The following is a 12,694-nucleotide window of genomic DNA, read 5'->3' as shown; positions in this document are numbered from 1 at the left end:
TGACTCTTGATAACATATAATATAAAAATGAGAGCAAAGGATCTATCAATGCATGTCATAAATATGAAGGGCTCATAACATACGTGGCTCTACTTTACGGAATCCTTCCCAATCAAGGTTAGCCTGAAACACATAAAGTCTACCCCTTTGAGTCAGCACTTTACATTCTCACCTTCTATGGCTTGGCTCACCATACCCAAAACATACATCACTACCGGCTTTACACACACCTTGGTGGCACCTGCCACACTCTCCACAATGCGGATGGGTACGAACACCACTAGCGCTACTCTGGGCTTTGGAGCTTGGCGCTCTCTCAGATCTGACACCACCAAACACAAGTATGAGTACACTAGATAAAGATGGAGCTGCAACTAAATATCTCTAACTATACTAAGAACTAATACCACCTTGAGACCCTGACTGCAAGAAACCACAACTACCTGTTTTGGCTCTCTTACTCACTCTCTCTCTTTCTTTTATTTTATCTGCCTTAATTTATTGTGCATGCATCATTAGCCTAGAAAGATCCATATCTCTATTGAGTATGGCAACTCTACACTTTTTCAACACATAAATCGATACCCCAGAAAAAAACTTAATAATACTTACTCTAGGGTTAGCTACCAAGTCGGGAACATACTTAGCTAATTGGTTAAACTTAAGAAAATACTCTTTCACGGTCATGGAACCTTGCCTTAGTTCATGAACTCTTCTACCTTAGCCTCTCTCATCTCTAGTGGGAAAAACCTATCTAGAAAGGCACTATGAAACTCTAACCAAGTCACGGAAGCTGCATTCTCCCCTCTACTTTTCTACCACATCACTACCCAATCATGAGCAATATCTTTCAAATTATAAGATGCTAACTCAACACTCTCCTCCTCAAAAACATGCATAATCTGGGTGATATTCTTCACCTCCTCTAGAAACAGCTGTGGATCCTTACCTACTACTGACCCAAAGAATTTGGGCAGGTTCATTTTCATAAAGCTTCTAATCCTGGCTGCGGCAGAATTCCTGTCTTGCTGTGGTGGGACTACAACCTGACGATTGCCATGAATATTAGTCACAGCTTGGGATAGCACCTAGAAAGCAGCCCGAAACTCTGTATGTGACAAACTCTCATTCTGAGGATCTACTAGCTGAGGGGGCTGATCATCGACCCCACGGATAAAATCTCTGCGATGAGGCATACTCTGTAAATGAAAGAATGAATTAGACTAAGGATCAGCTTGATCTCATGCTCACTCCCACAAAATGATCACTGAAAGAAGGAAAACTGCTCCTAAGAACATCCTATAGCCTCTTGTACATAAATGTGACACGTTACATACCGATGCACAAGACTCTACTAGATGCGGATTTTTAGACTCCTTTGGATACTCTTGAACCTTAGGCTCTGATACCAACCTTGTAACGCCCCGAGATCCCATCCCGAGATATCACACGGTGCTTATGACCCCGAAGGACCATAGCTAACCCTTTACTGATATTTGTACCTGTATACTACATAATATCATAAATAAATGCAAGAACTATCCATAAGGTTCAATAAATCTATGAATACTAATAATACAGAAAAATGAATACTACTACGTCCATTTGAAAAGCCTCTAAACTGTCTGAACTGTGGAGTTGATGGGACATGTCCCTAACTAACTCCGTCAACTGAAAATAAATAAAGTCTGAAACAATAATAGTAAACTAAGACTCGTCCTCAAAAGAAGAGGGCTCACTGCTACTGTTGCTAACTGGGACTGAACTGCTGAGGATACGCTGGATCTTGTGCCTCTGAACCTATGGTGTCAAATAAAACACCATAGCACAAATGCGTCAGTACAGGTATGTAGACGGGGTAGGCTAATGCAAGGGTTCATGCATGCACAAATCTAAACTGAATAATCATGAAAATGCCGCATGAGAACACAAACATGAATGCACAGACTATGAATACAATCATCGTAACTCTAGATACTGAAACTCGGATACCACTTCACTACAGACTGAACTTACTACTAACACTGAGATACTGAATCACTGACTCATCTGATACTGTTAACTGAGGATCTGGATGTGCTTACATCAATGACTAAACTCTGAGCTTACTGCTTTCGACTGACAGAATTAGAGATCAACTTTGCTAATAGATTATTCCGGAAGTGATTATCAATGATAAGAAGTATGATCATGTCTAAACCTGACAACAAGAATACTCAATAGAATAAAGGATCTGAGATGGAGATCAAGCCTGTATGACGGGAGATCTCTAGATATGATAATAAGAATACTCAACATGGTCTGAGACTGAGATCAAGCCTATCTGATGGGAGATCTCTAGATATGATAATAAACATCTTTATATGAGACCAAGCCTATCTGATGGGATAGTCTATGAATCAATGGAACTATCTGAGTTTTTTTTATAGAAATGGATGACTGTATCTGACAGTCCTGATTTCTAAAGATAGATACTGAAACTGCAACTGTGGGAAGTAGTTACTTAACCGACATGCCCCAACCTACCACAGGTGGGGTCCAACCTGTGACCCCAGTTGGAAGGGTGTCAATACCGTGCCATGGGTAAAGACCTCTCTGGTCAAGCCTCTCTGACGAGATGACCTTCGCAGAAAGTTGGCCTGAGGCAATATAATAGTCAAACCTCTCTGACGGTGATAACCTCTACTGATGGGAGACTTCTACATCCTGCGTTGGCTATGCAGTTCTGGAGTTCAGGGATTGCTCCTAGTGACTCGGCCTCTTTGACGGGAGAGCCTCCATTCCTTCCCTCACTCGGTGCTCGCTTCTACTCCCAACTAAAAGACTCTGAACTGAAATCTTGACTGAACACAACTGAACTGAATCTGATACTGATCATGTTTCTAAAAAGATCTGATTGACAATTCAGAGCTTGAATAGATTACTCAAATCGCTTCTAAGATTAGAATTGAATCACTTGATACTATTAGATCTGAGCTGATTATAGGACTAAAGCTAGATTACTAGCGATACAGAGATTACAGAGATAACTGAGATTACTGAGCTTTCTTAAGTTCTGCACTTATCTGAAGATACAGAGTTCTATAGTTCACTGAGTTCTAAGAATCATGGCTCGACTGGAGTTATCGAGAAACTGACACAGGCTCTAGACAACAACTCTATTGTTGGGTATAAATACCCCCAGGACTCGATAGCGTAAAAGTAAAGCATAATCATTCATTCATCATCATAATCATTCATGTATTATCACAATCATTCATGCATCATCACAAGCGTTCATTAAGACATCACCTCAAGCATTTAAGGATCGCAAACCTCTATTCATCACCACAATTACTACAGAGTCAGTTCAAGCATTTAGAAATCATCAACATATACTAGCGTAGAGAGAACATGCTATTATATTATACCTCATTCAAGAAGGTCTTACATCAAGTACTTCATACCTATATCATTCTTGACACCTGTTTGGGAATCACATGGCTTGGGGAAACTTCATACTATCATGTCACAACTTACTTACTAACCACTTGACATGTATTAAAAACTTAGCATATATCAAAAAGCACATAATCGGGGAATTTACTACTATCATATTTCGACTTGTTCACTAGGGTCTTTCAACAATCACTTGACAAGACTGATTTTTACACCTACTTGGGGATTTCATGCTATCTTGGCACATTTCACTCACTAAGGCATTTTATCAAACACTAGGCATGCATAGACTAGCTCACAATTTGGAGTTTTACATTCACCATACTATAATGGCTCTTATGTTTCACCTAAGCTATTTATCAAACCTATGGGGAACATTCTTCACTTATTCAATCATTTCTACACCCAAAAGTCATGAACACATCACATGGAAAAACAACTTCAAGAGGGTCTATTACAAACATCACATGAATTCCACATACTAGGGTCAAAGCTCATAAATTTTGTAGGCACACATAAATCAAAACTCAACAACACATTAAACACCAATTTCAACTCATACAAATCATTAACAACTCGTAAACATAAAAATCTTTTATTTTTAAAAAAGGTTCTTGAGCTTCTTGGATGAAAGGGACCCAAGAATCAACGTCTACATACCTTAACCTTTGAAATTAGATGAATCCTAATACTTGAGACTCTATCCGCACTTGTAATAAATAATCCTTGAAGCCCACACTATGAGGAACTTGATTCTTGAAGAAACCTTGAAGAATTTATGGATGATTTTTTTTTTAAGGATTAAGGTTCTTGATAAAACTCTAAATAGATATTCTTGAGAGAATTGGAAGAGAAAAATGATGAATTTAGAGTTTGAATGAGGGTTCTCATATTTATAGAGGCTCACAAAAGGTGGGAAATAACCAAAATATCCTTGCAAAAACGTCTTAAAATTGCTGGAAAAAATAGCTAACGACATCTGTGACAGGCCGTCAGACCCGTTATAGGCCGTCACGAAATGTCATAAAAAAAGATCAAATTTTTTATTTTCTGCCTAAGGATGACGACGTCGTCAGAAATATTGTTAGAAATGTGACGACGTCGTCAGAAATGTCGTCAGAAACGTGATAAGCCGTCAGAAACGTTGTCACCCTTTTCCAGATTGAGATGCTGGAGTAAAATACGCATAACTCTTTGCTCCGATATCGATTTTTGACGAAATTGGTATCGTTGGAAAGATAATTCAAAGAGCTTTCATTTGATATATATTAGGTCCTATAATTCGATATATACAAGGAGTAATAGTCGATTGTAGTTGACTCAAATTTTGACGGTCACTAAAACTTGAACGATAGGAAAGTTTTCAACTCAACCATGAGTTAAGAGACCTCTATGATCTTAATTCATGGTCAAATAGATTCCCACACGATTCAAAGTATTTTATACTTGGGAGGATATTTCTGCAACATTTTGACTCGGATTTTCGCTTTACCAAATACGCTCTAAGGCTCAGAATGGAAGAGGATTTTGCGGGGCATTACAATATAGTTGTTTTAATTTATTCTTAATTATTTCTACCTTATCTATTGAAAATATGGTCATTTCTTCCTTATTTATTGAGAATATGATTAACTTTATTATGTCTTCAGTAGTTTTTATATTTTTTAATTTTTGAGCAATTTTTTCACTTCCTTTTATCTAATCTGTTTTTTTTTTCTTATTTTATTAATAACTCGTTTTGCTCTTACCTTTTGTTTACATGGTGTTGTAAACTACTAGTGTGTTTTAGTTATTATGTGTGGATATAGTTTATCTAAGAATGATATTCCTAAAAGCATATCTTTTGATGTTAGTTCGTAATTATAAATTTCTTCTATTATTAATATTTTATCCCATATTTATATTTTTATATTCCTAGCTTTATATGTAATTAGACTTCCTTTATTATTAAATCTTTTAACTACTATTGGTGTTTTTAACTTAACCTATTTACTTTCTGGTAAATAGTTATATCTACATAATTTGGTTCCTGCTCCTTTATCTATCATTGGCATATAATATTTATTATAATATCTTTCTACTATTATCTTCATGAATACATATATTTTCATATTAAAGCTCTTTTTATTAACAATTTTTTTATTACTATACATTATGGTTAATTGAGTATGTTCTATATTATATGATTTTACTTGTCCAACCATTTTATTCCTAATATTATATCTGCTTTTTGTGTTTCTTCTTTTACTTCAAATTCAATTTTTATCTTTCTGACTCCTATTATAATTTTTTTTCAGTCGTATTTTTAATAATTATTAGGTTTCTTGACAAATCTGGACATTTATCATTATTTATTTTAATTTTTCGATTTTTACTAAGTATTTCATTATATAATTATCTTCCTGGCTTGTGTTTATTAGTATTAAATATTTCTTTTCATCTATTGTTCCTATTATATAATATTGAGTTAGGTTAAGTTTTGAAGTTATCTCATATGCTATTCTTTTTGATGTTTCTGGTTTTTCATAAGATATTTTTTTTTGTTCTTATTCTTTTATTTGCTATTTCTAAATCTTCTTCTATATCAATATTCTGGTAGCTATAATCATTATTATTTATGATTTTTACAAATTGCTCAAAAGGACTTTCTATTTGTATTTTTTTTATTTTATTTTTTTCAGTTATTTTATGCTTTGTTGTTAATTCATATAAATTTTTACATCTTGCTGTAAATATTTTACAACCTGAACTTAATTCTATTCCTGATATTTTCTAATATAGTACTAATAACTTATCTATATTTTTATCTGTTATTGGTATCCGTCCAAATTTGGTAGTTAATTAAAAAATACAAGATATAAAAAGTAAAGATCCAATAAAATATATATACACCTTGAAGAAATAAAAAGATTAATAAAAACATGTTTTAGAGAAGAACTATATTTAGCAGATGATAGTATTGTAAAACCTATAGAAAAAAATATAATAAGTGCTATAAGAGGAATCTAATATACCAAAAATTTATAATAAATACAAACTATTTAGTACGACCGTACTTGCGGATAGCGAGTTCTATCATATTGTTTTTAAAGCTATGTCATAACATTCCTTATTTATTTGTTTTAACTTATTGATTCTTCTATATTTTTTTAAGCTATATTATATGTTTGATATTTCTAATTTTTATGTAGTCGAGTAATTCCTTATTTATTTGTTTTAAGTTATTAATTCTTCTATATTTTTTGAAGGTATATTATATATTGCATATTTTTAATTTTTATATAGTCAAATAAAAGTATTTTATCAATCTTTCCATATCCTTTCTCCAATATTATAACCAATATTATACGTATTTATAATTTATCATTTTAGTGTTAGTGTAATACCAATCTGAACTGGATATCTTGATGAACAAATTGCTTTGCTTATGCAGTACAAACCTTTTTCCGAGCATGGGGTACAATTTTTTTATTCTTTTTTCGGATGTGGATGTGCTGTACTTGTATATGTTCTCTTAAATTCTAGATTCAATTCCAGATTGATGAGTTTCTGGTAAAAATTTATGGGTTTTATTTTTCAACTTGGTAGTATTTCATGTGTTCTATATAATTTACAATAAGGTTAGCATATATGTGTTACTCGATTTCAGATTATGAAAAAATTCAGTTTTTTTAGTATGAATGTAGAGAAAAAAAGGTTCATTACATGATCTACATTTTCAACTGTTGATGTAAGTTTACCAGGACATCCATCACAATCTGTCGAAGCCACGGGTATGAATTTATAGATCTATCTTTTTTCTTTACTTTTACGTGTCTATAAATCAGCTAAATAAATGATTATTTCTCTTTTCTTTCAGAACATCATCAACAACGACATACCCAGTGTATTTCCATCTAATAGGGTTTGGGAAGTGTAAAATTTATGCAGTCCATACCACCTCCTCTGAAAAAGTAGAAAAGTTGTGTTCGATAGATAGAAAAGTTGTGTTCGATAGATCCTTGGCTCCAGACAAAAGGACAGTAAATAAAGTCTTAATAAAACATGAGCAAGATGAAATAACATGAATAAGACACCCACAAAGTAGTACTTATGCACTAACAAACAGCAAGCATCCACCTCCTTCAGCCCTCCTAATTAGAGACTCCACCTTATGTACAAAGTCCTATGACTACTAGCAAGGCTACCCAAAACACACCTATCTATTGGCTACAACTCACCCACACACACTAACCTTTTAACCTACTTTGCATCCTTCGTACCTTTCTATCTGGGATCATGTCCTCAGTAAGCTGTAACTGTTTCATGTCATGTCTAATTACCTCCCTCCAATATTTTTCGGCCTACCACTATCCCGCCTGAACTATCCAACGCTTACCTCTCACACCTCCGAACTAGGGCATCCGTGCCACTCCTCATCACATGTCCAAACCATCTCAATCTCATTTCCCGCATCTTGAGAACCACGACATAGTTTAGCAATGCAATAACTGAGAAATAGCAGAAGAATAATCCACCGTAGCCAGTTTTTTAACAATAATCCACCTTTATGATGTAAAATTAAGTGTGGTTTTAGGTCATTTTACTCGATCATTGCTCTGTCTAAGCCTCTCTTCTTAGTGTCTTGGTTTCTATTGCTTCTAGGTAACGGTTTTTATTTCACGATTCCTCTATGTTCTCCTTGGTATCCATTTCTTAGTGATGGAGTTTTGACAGATATGTGTTGATTCACAGTTTTTCTCTTGGCAGATTGCTTCAACAACAACATTTCCAATATATTCCCACCGAGTGGTCTTGGCAGATTGCTTAAGTATAAATATTATCTGCTTAGTAGAGTTATTTTACATTATGATGTATATCAATAAGTTAACTGATGTTACTATTGTAGGGACTTGAATCAATATTTATCAATAACTGGGTAATTAAAAGTTCTATTAGCCCAAACAAAATTTTTCAAGAAATAAAAAGTGAATAGAATTCAAACATGTTGTGTTCAACTTGCAAAGTGGAGTTTGTGTAGTCTCGACTGTTGATATCTATTGTTAGACACACTAGGAAACATATACAGTAGATCATTTCCCCTGTGGTCTTGTTTGTTGTATTCCATTTGAAGTTATGTATGTTCTTCTTTTAGACCCTTTTGAAATATAGAGTATAGCTAGCACGTTTGGTTCTTATATATCCTTCTTTGAGCATGATTTGTTGAAATGAAGGCGTAATCCATGATGGTCTATTAAGTAAGGCATCCTTTACCTGCTGGGGAAAATATTGCTTACATACTCAAAGATGGTTTATTGGGCGAAAAAGAATCTTTTATATCCACTTATCCATAAAGGAAAAATAAATATAAAAATTCGTGTTCTCTCTGAAGCGATTTTTAAATATGCTACACCAAATTGGAATTGTTGTTGATTGTGGGAGCATTTATTTCACTTATGGGACCGTCTTTTTCAATAAAACCAAGATTATGGTCTAGGTATTTTACTAATTATGTACTCAGTCAATCTAATTTTTTCTGGTCCTACTGGTGGATTTTTTGGTTCAGACAGGTTTTGATGTAAACTGAGACATGTTTCTTTCGGGTTGATAGATCAACTGGTCTCATTTGGGGTCAGAATATTTAGCTAAAGAAAGTGTAGGTACTGCTTAGCTTTGCTGCATTCTGTAATATTGTGAAGCTTCCTTATAGATTACCGTTTGCATAAGTCTATGCGGAAATGTCTCGTGTCTTCTTGATTAATCATTCATTATAGTGAACACTGACATAATAGATGTAAGAGCTAGTGTATTGCGTGTGATACAACTAGAGATATGACTTGATGGGACCGGGAAGTCTTCTTTTTGTCCTGGTTTACTATATTTGTAACTTAGTATGATGTGATTCATTCTGATCTGGATTAGCGACTCGGTGTGTGTACTTAATACATTTTTATGAATTCCCTTGTATTCAGAAACTTTCTTCTGGGTGAACAGGGAACTTCAATCATCAACTTAGTTAATTTTTGAACAAGTCACTGGAAAAAAAAAATTCAATTAGCAATTCCCTAAAGGACTGTCGATTGATACCAACATATAACTTCTATTATCTCTAAAAGATAGTAACAAGCCAATACTTCTTGTAGCTACAAGAGGAAGTCGGGTGGCTGTTGAAACCTTAATGGGCGTTCCACCATGGATTCATTGAGTTAATGCAATCTGAATGTAGAAGAAAATGTTTCTATGGAGTCATTGAGTTTGTGCAATTCATATATAGAAGAAAATAGGTACTTAACTTATCTTTCTGTACGATAGACGGCCTTCTGCTAGAGATTCAAAGTTGCTTTTTAATATTAGTACTAGCTCGGTGACTATTTCCTTTCCTTCTCTCGGGAAAATTTCTGCTTCCTTTTAATTGTCTAAACCATGACAATAGCAGGAAAGATCAGAAGCTGCAAGGAAAGCAGACAAGCCAAGAGAACCTACTATTCAAAAAAGAGATTGACGCGAGGTCTGGTTTGTTATTAATGGTCATTGTTTTCTATTTTATGTATGACTTTTTGGGTCATTTCATTATCAGATTGCATGTGAAATGAATCAACTTCCTCCTTCTGTTGTAATTTTTTGTACATTTTCCTTTTGGTATAATGTCAAGAAAGTGGAATATTACCACATGTTTTTCTAGTTTTCTCCATTTGATAATAATCATCAACACAAATGAATAAGCTTCTATATTGATGGGCAGTTCTGGAACAAAAGCAAATCATTTCTGGAAATGGAATAAACAGCAACAACAAAAAAAACGTATAGTGTATGTATTTCCCCAAATCGGGTCTGGGGAGGTAGAGTATATGCAGGCCTTACCCCTACCTTTGAGAATATAAAGATGTTGTTTCCGAGTCAAATGATGTTTACTCTATCCAACTTGTAATGCTTCTCAAAAGATACAATAAAGTATCAGTTGAGTTATTTTATGGCTTTCTGGATGACTTTTTATTTTCACATACAATTTTTTGATGCACATTTTTTGTTATCCAAGAACATACCCTGCTTTATTTATGATTAATGATAGGCTATATATATAATTCCTAAGACCGTGTATCTTCGTTAATTCTCATATTCTATGCAATCATTTTCCAAATCCACAATATTTAATTATAGGAATCATCTCAAGAATGCAGGTTAAAATGTTATAGCAAGTAGAAACTATTGAAAAAGAATTGAAATAGGTACAAATTTTTTGTAAAAGGAGACATTGTCATAATCTGAAAAAATAATATCACCAACTTAATGAATCTCTTTGTTAAAGAATACCCTTCTACTTTTATGTTCATTTTAGCTTGGCAATATTTTTTTTGAGGTTATTACAAGTGTTATATGTTTCTCTTTTTTATTGTTCATAGAAAATACTCCCTCCGTTTAAAAAAGAATGACCTACTTTCCTTTTTAGTCCGTTTGAAAAAGAATTGACCCCTTTCCCTTTTTAGCAACTTTTTTATTTTAACTTTCCACATGGCATGTTTAAGACCACAAGATTGACAGGCATTTTGGGAAATTTGACATATCTTTAATTTAACACCACAAGATTCAAAAGTCTTCTTTATTTTCTTAAACTCCGTGCCAAGTCAAACTAGGTCATTCTTTTTTAAACGAAGGGAGTATTATATTTCAATTTTTGCTATCAATGAAACCGTCATGAAGGAAAACATCCTCCAATAACACCAGAAACATATGATAAGCATGCCAAATGCTGTAAAATATACGCCGATATGGATATGGCTGAAAAGAATGTGATTTGTTGCAATGATGTCTTAAAAAGAGATACAAGGAGATGGTGTAAGTACTCCTCCCTTCCATTTTTGTTGCTTCATTTGTCAGCTGAGGTAGAGTCTTTTTCTTTCTTTTTTCTTTTTAGATCTGTAAACTTCAGCTGAGTAGCTTTTATTCTCTTTCTGGTTTCATGATTTCGTGTTGTACAAGACTCACCCTTGTCCATCCCGCCTCGAGTATGGATTGGTATTTACTTCCTCTACATTTTTTCTGCTTCAGCTTCCTCTAGGTTCTTCTGCTGATTACTTTATTTTCCATTCTCAAAAACTAGTAGGAATTACAATTCCTGCATGGTTGGGACAAGATTTGAGCATTTTTTCCCAGGTTTGAATTTTTTTCATCATCTGTTTTCTGCCTTCTTTTCTAGATATATTGACATGATTTATATCTTTGTAAGAGGGTTCCTTCTCCTTTGTTGATACCTGTGTAGTATCTATTGTTTCCCTGTTACTCTTCTAGTAAATTTTATGTTGTATCTTCCATTATCTTGATTGGCCTTGCACTAAAACTGAGATTTGAAAACTGATATTTGTCTGATTAATTAGTGCCCTCCCACTCTTTGGTAGATCCATAGAGGTCCTGAACTCATGTCAACCAAGTTCACTCAATGCTAGATTTGCCCTATAATCTGCCAGGGAATCGCAATTGCTTTTGCTTCTATATTGGTGGTGTTTGATAAGTCGTCAATTTGACGATTTGTTAGCACTTTTTAAGCTTAAATTATCATGCATTTTCATTGATCTGATGTTAATCTCATGTATAATGCTCATTTGTGCAGGTAAAGGTTGAAAATAAAGATGAGCAAATCAGTCGAGTCAATGAGGGGTCAAGAACGCTAGAAAAGAAGCATAAAAATTCACGTGGATTCCTAATTAGCTATTTGATATGGGTTTTGCATCTATTTTATATTTTCACCAAGACTTGGGGGTTGCAAACCGCAATTACCTCTGAACCCATATCATCCTTGACAAATGGGATATGGGTTAGGAATGAGTGTGAACAATAACTTGAATTAATTCATTTAATTGCATCGTTTAGACATAAGAATGCTAATTAAGGCCATCGATTGTTTAAACTGTTACACTTATGAGGTGTTTGGAAAAATCAATTTGTGATATTTGGTGTTTGATTGACAAATTAACACTAAAGTTTCATAATCTGCCTATCCATGCCTTTTAGCTAAAGTTGGACAAATATTCAAATATCCATAACCCACTCCTACTAAGACATAACCCAAGTCTTATCTACATTTGATTAAACTCTAATTGTTTTTTAGATTTGAAATAGTATTTTCAAGACAACAAAATTGTTAAAATTTGAAAATGTTCAAACAAAATCTCAATTTTAGTTTCATGTTTGTTTTACTACATAAGTCAATTCCTAAGACATGAGCATTGAAATCCTTGTCTTCATTTCCTGAGGATCGACTCCAATCTGAGCGTCAGCAGTG

At 34.0% G+C, this 12,694-nt stretch overlaps 1 non-coding gene across 50 annotated transcripts; it reads left to right on the top strand.

The window, feature by feature from the left end:
- Window positions 1-6,713: 6,713 nt before the first annotated feature.
- LOC107850780 lies at window positions 6,714-12,359 on the top strand. 50 transcript variants are annotated; one of them, XR_007047832.1, is made up of 7 exons: window positions 6,723-7,211; window positions 8,188-8,248; window positions 8,984-9,073; window positions 9,561-9,701; window positions 9,851-9,925; window positions 11,464-11,568; window positions 12,023-12,359. It is a non-coding gene; the product is annotated as an uncharacterized LOC107850780 (transcript). The 50 variants fall into 50 exon arrangements; XR_007047850.1 differs by having other exon boundaries at window positions 6,724-6,895; window positions 8,988-9,077; window positions 9,854-9,925; XR_007047847.1 differs by having other exon boundaries at window positions 6,905-7,211; window positions 8,988-9,077; window positions 9,854-9,925.
- Window positions 12,360-12,694: the final 335 nt, after the last annotated feature.

The sequence above is a fragment of the Capsicum annuum genome, chromosome 12 (assembly GCF_002878395.1).
Source record: "Capsicum annuum cultivar UCD-10X-F1 chromosome 12, UCD10Xv1.1, whole genome shotgun sequence".
Taxonomy (NCBI): domain Eukaryota; kingdom Viridiplantae; phylum Streptophyta; class Magnoliopsida; order Solanales; family Solanaceae; genus Capsicum; species Capsicum annuum.
The sequence above is the reverse complement of the archived record's forward strand: the minus strand, read 5'-3'. Positions and strand labels throughout refer to the sequence as shown.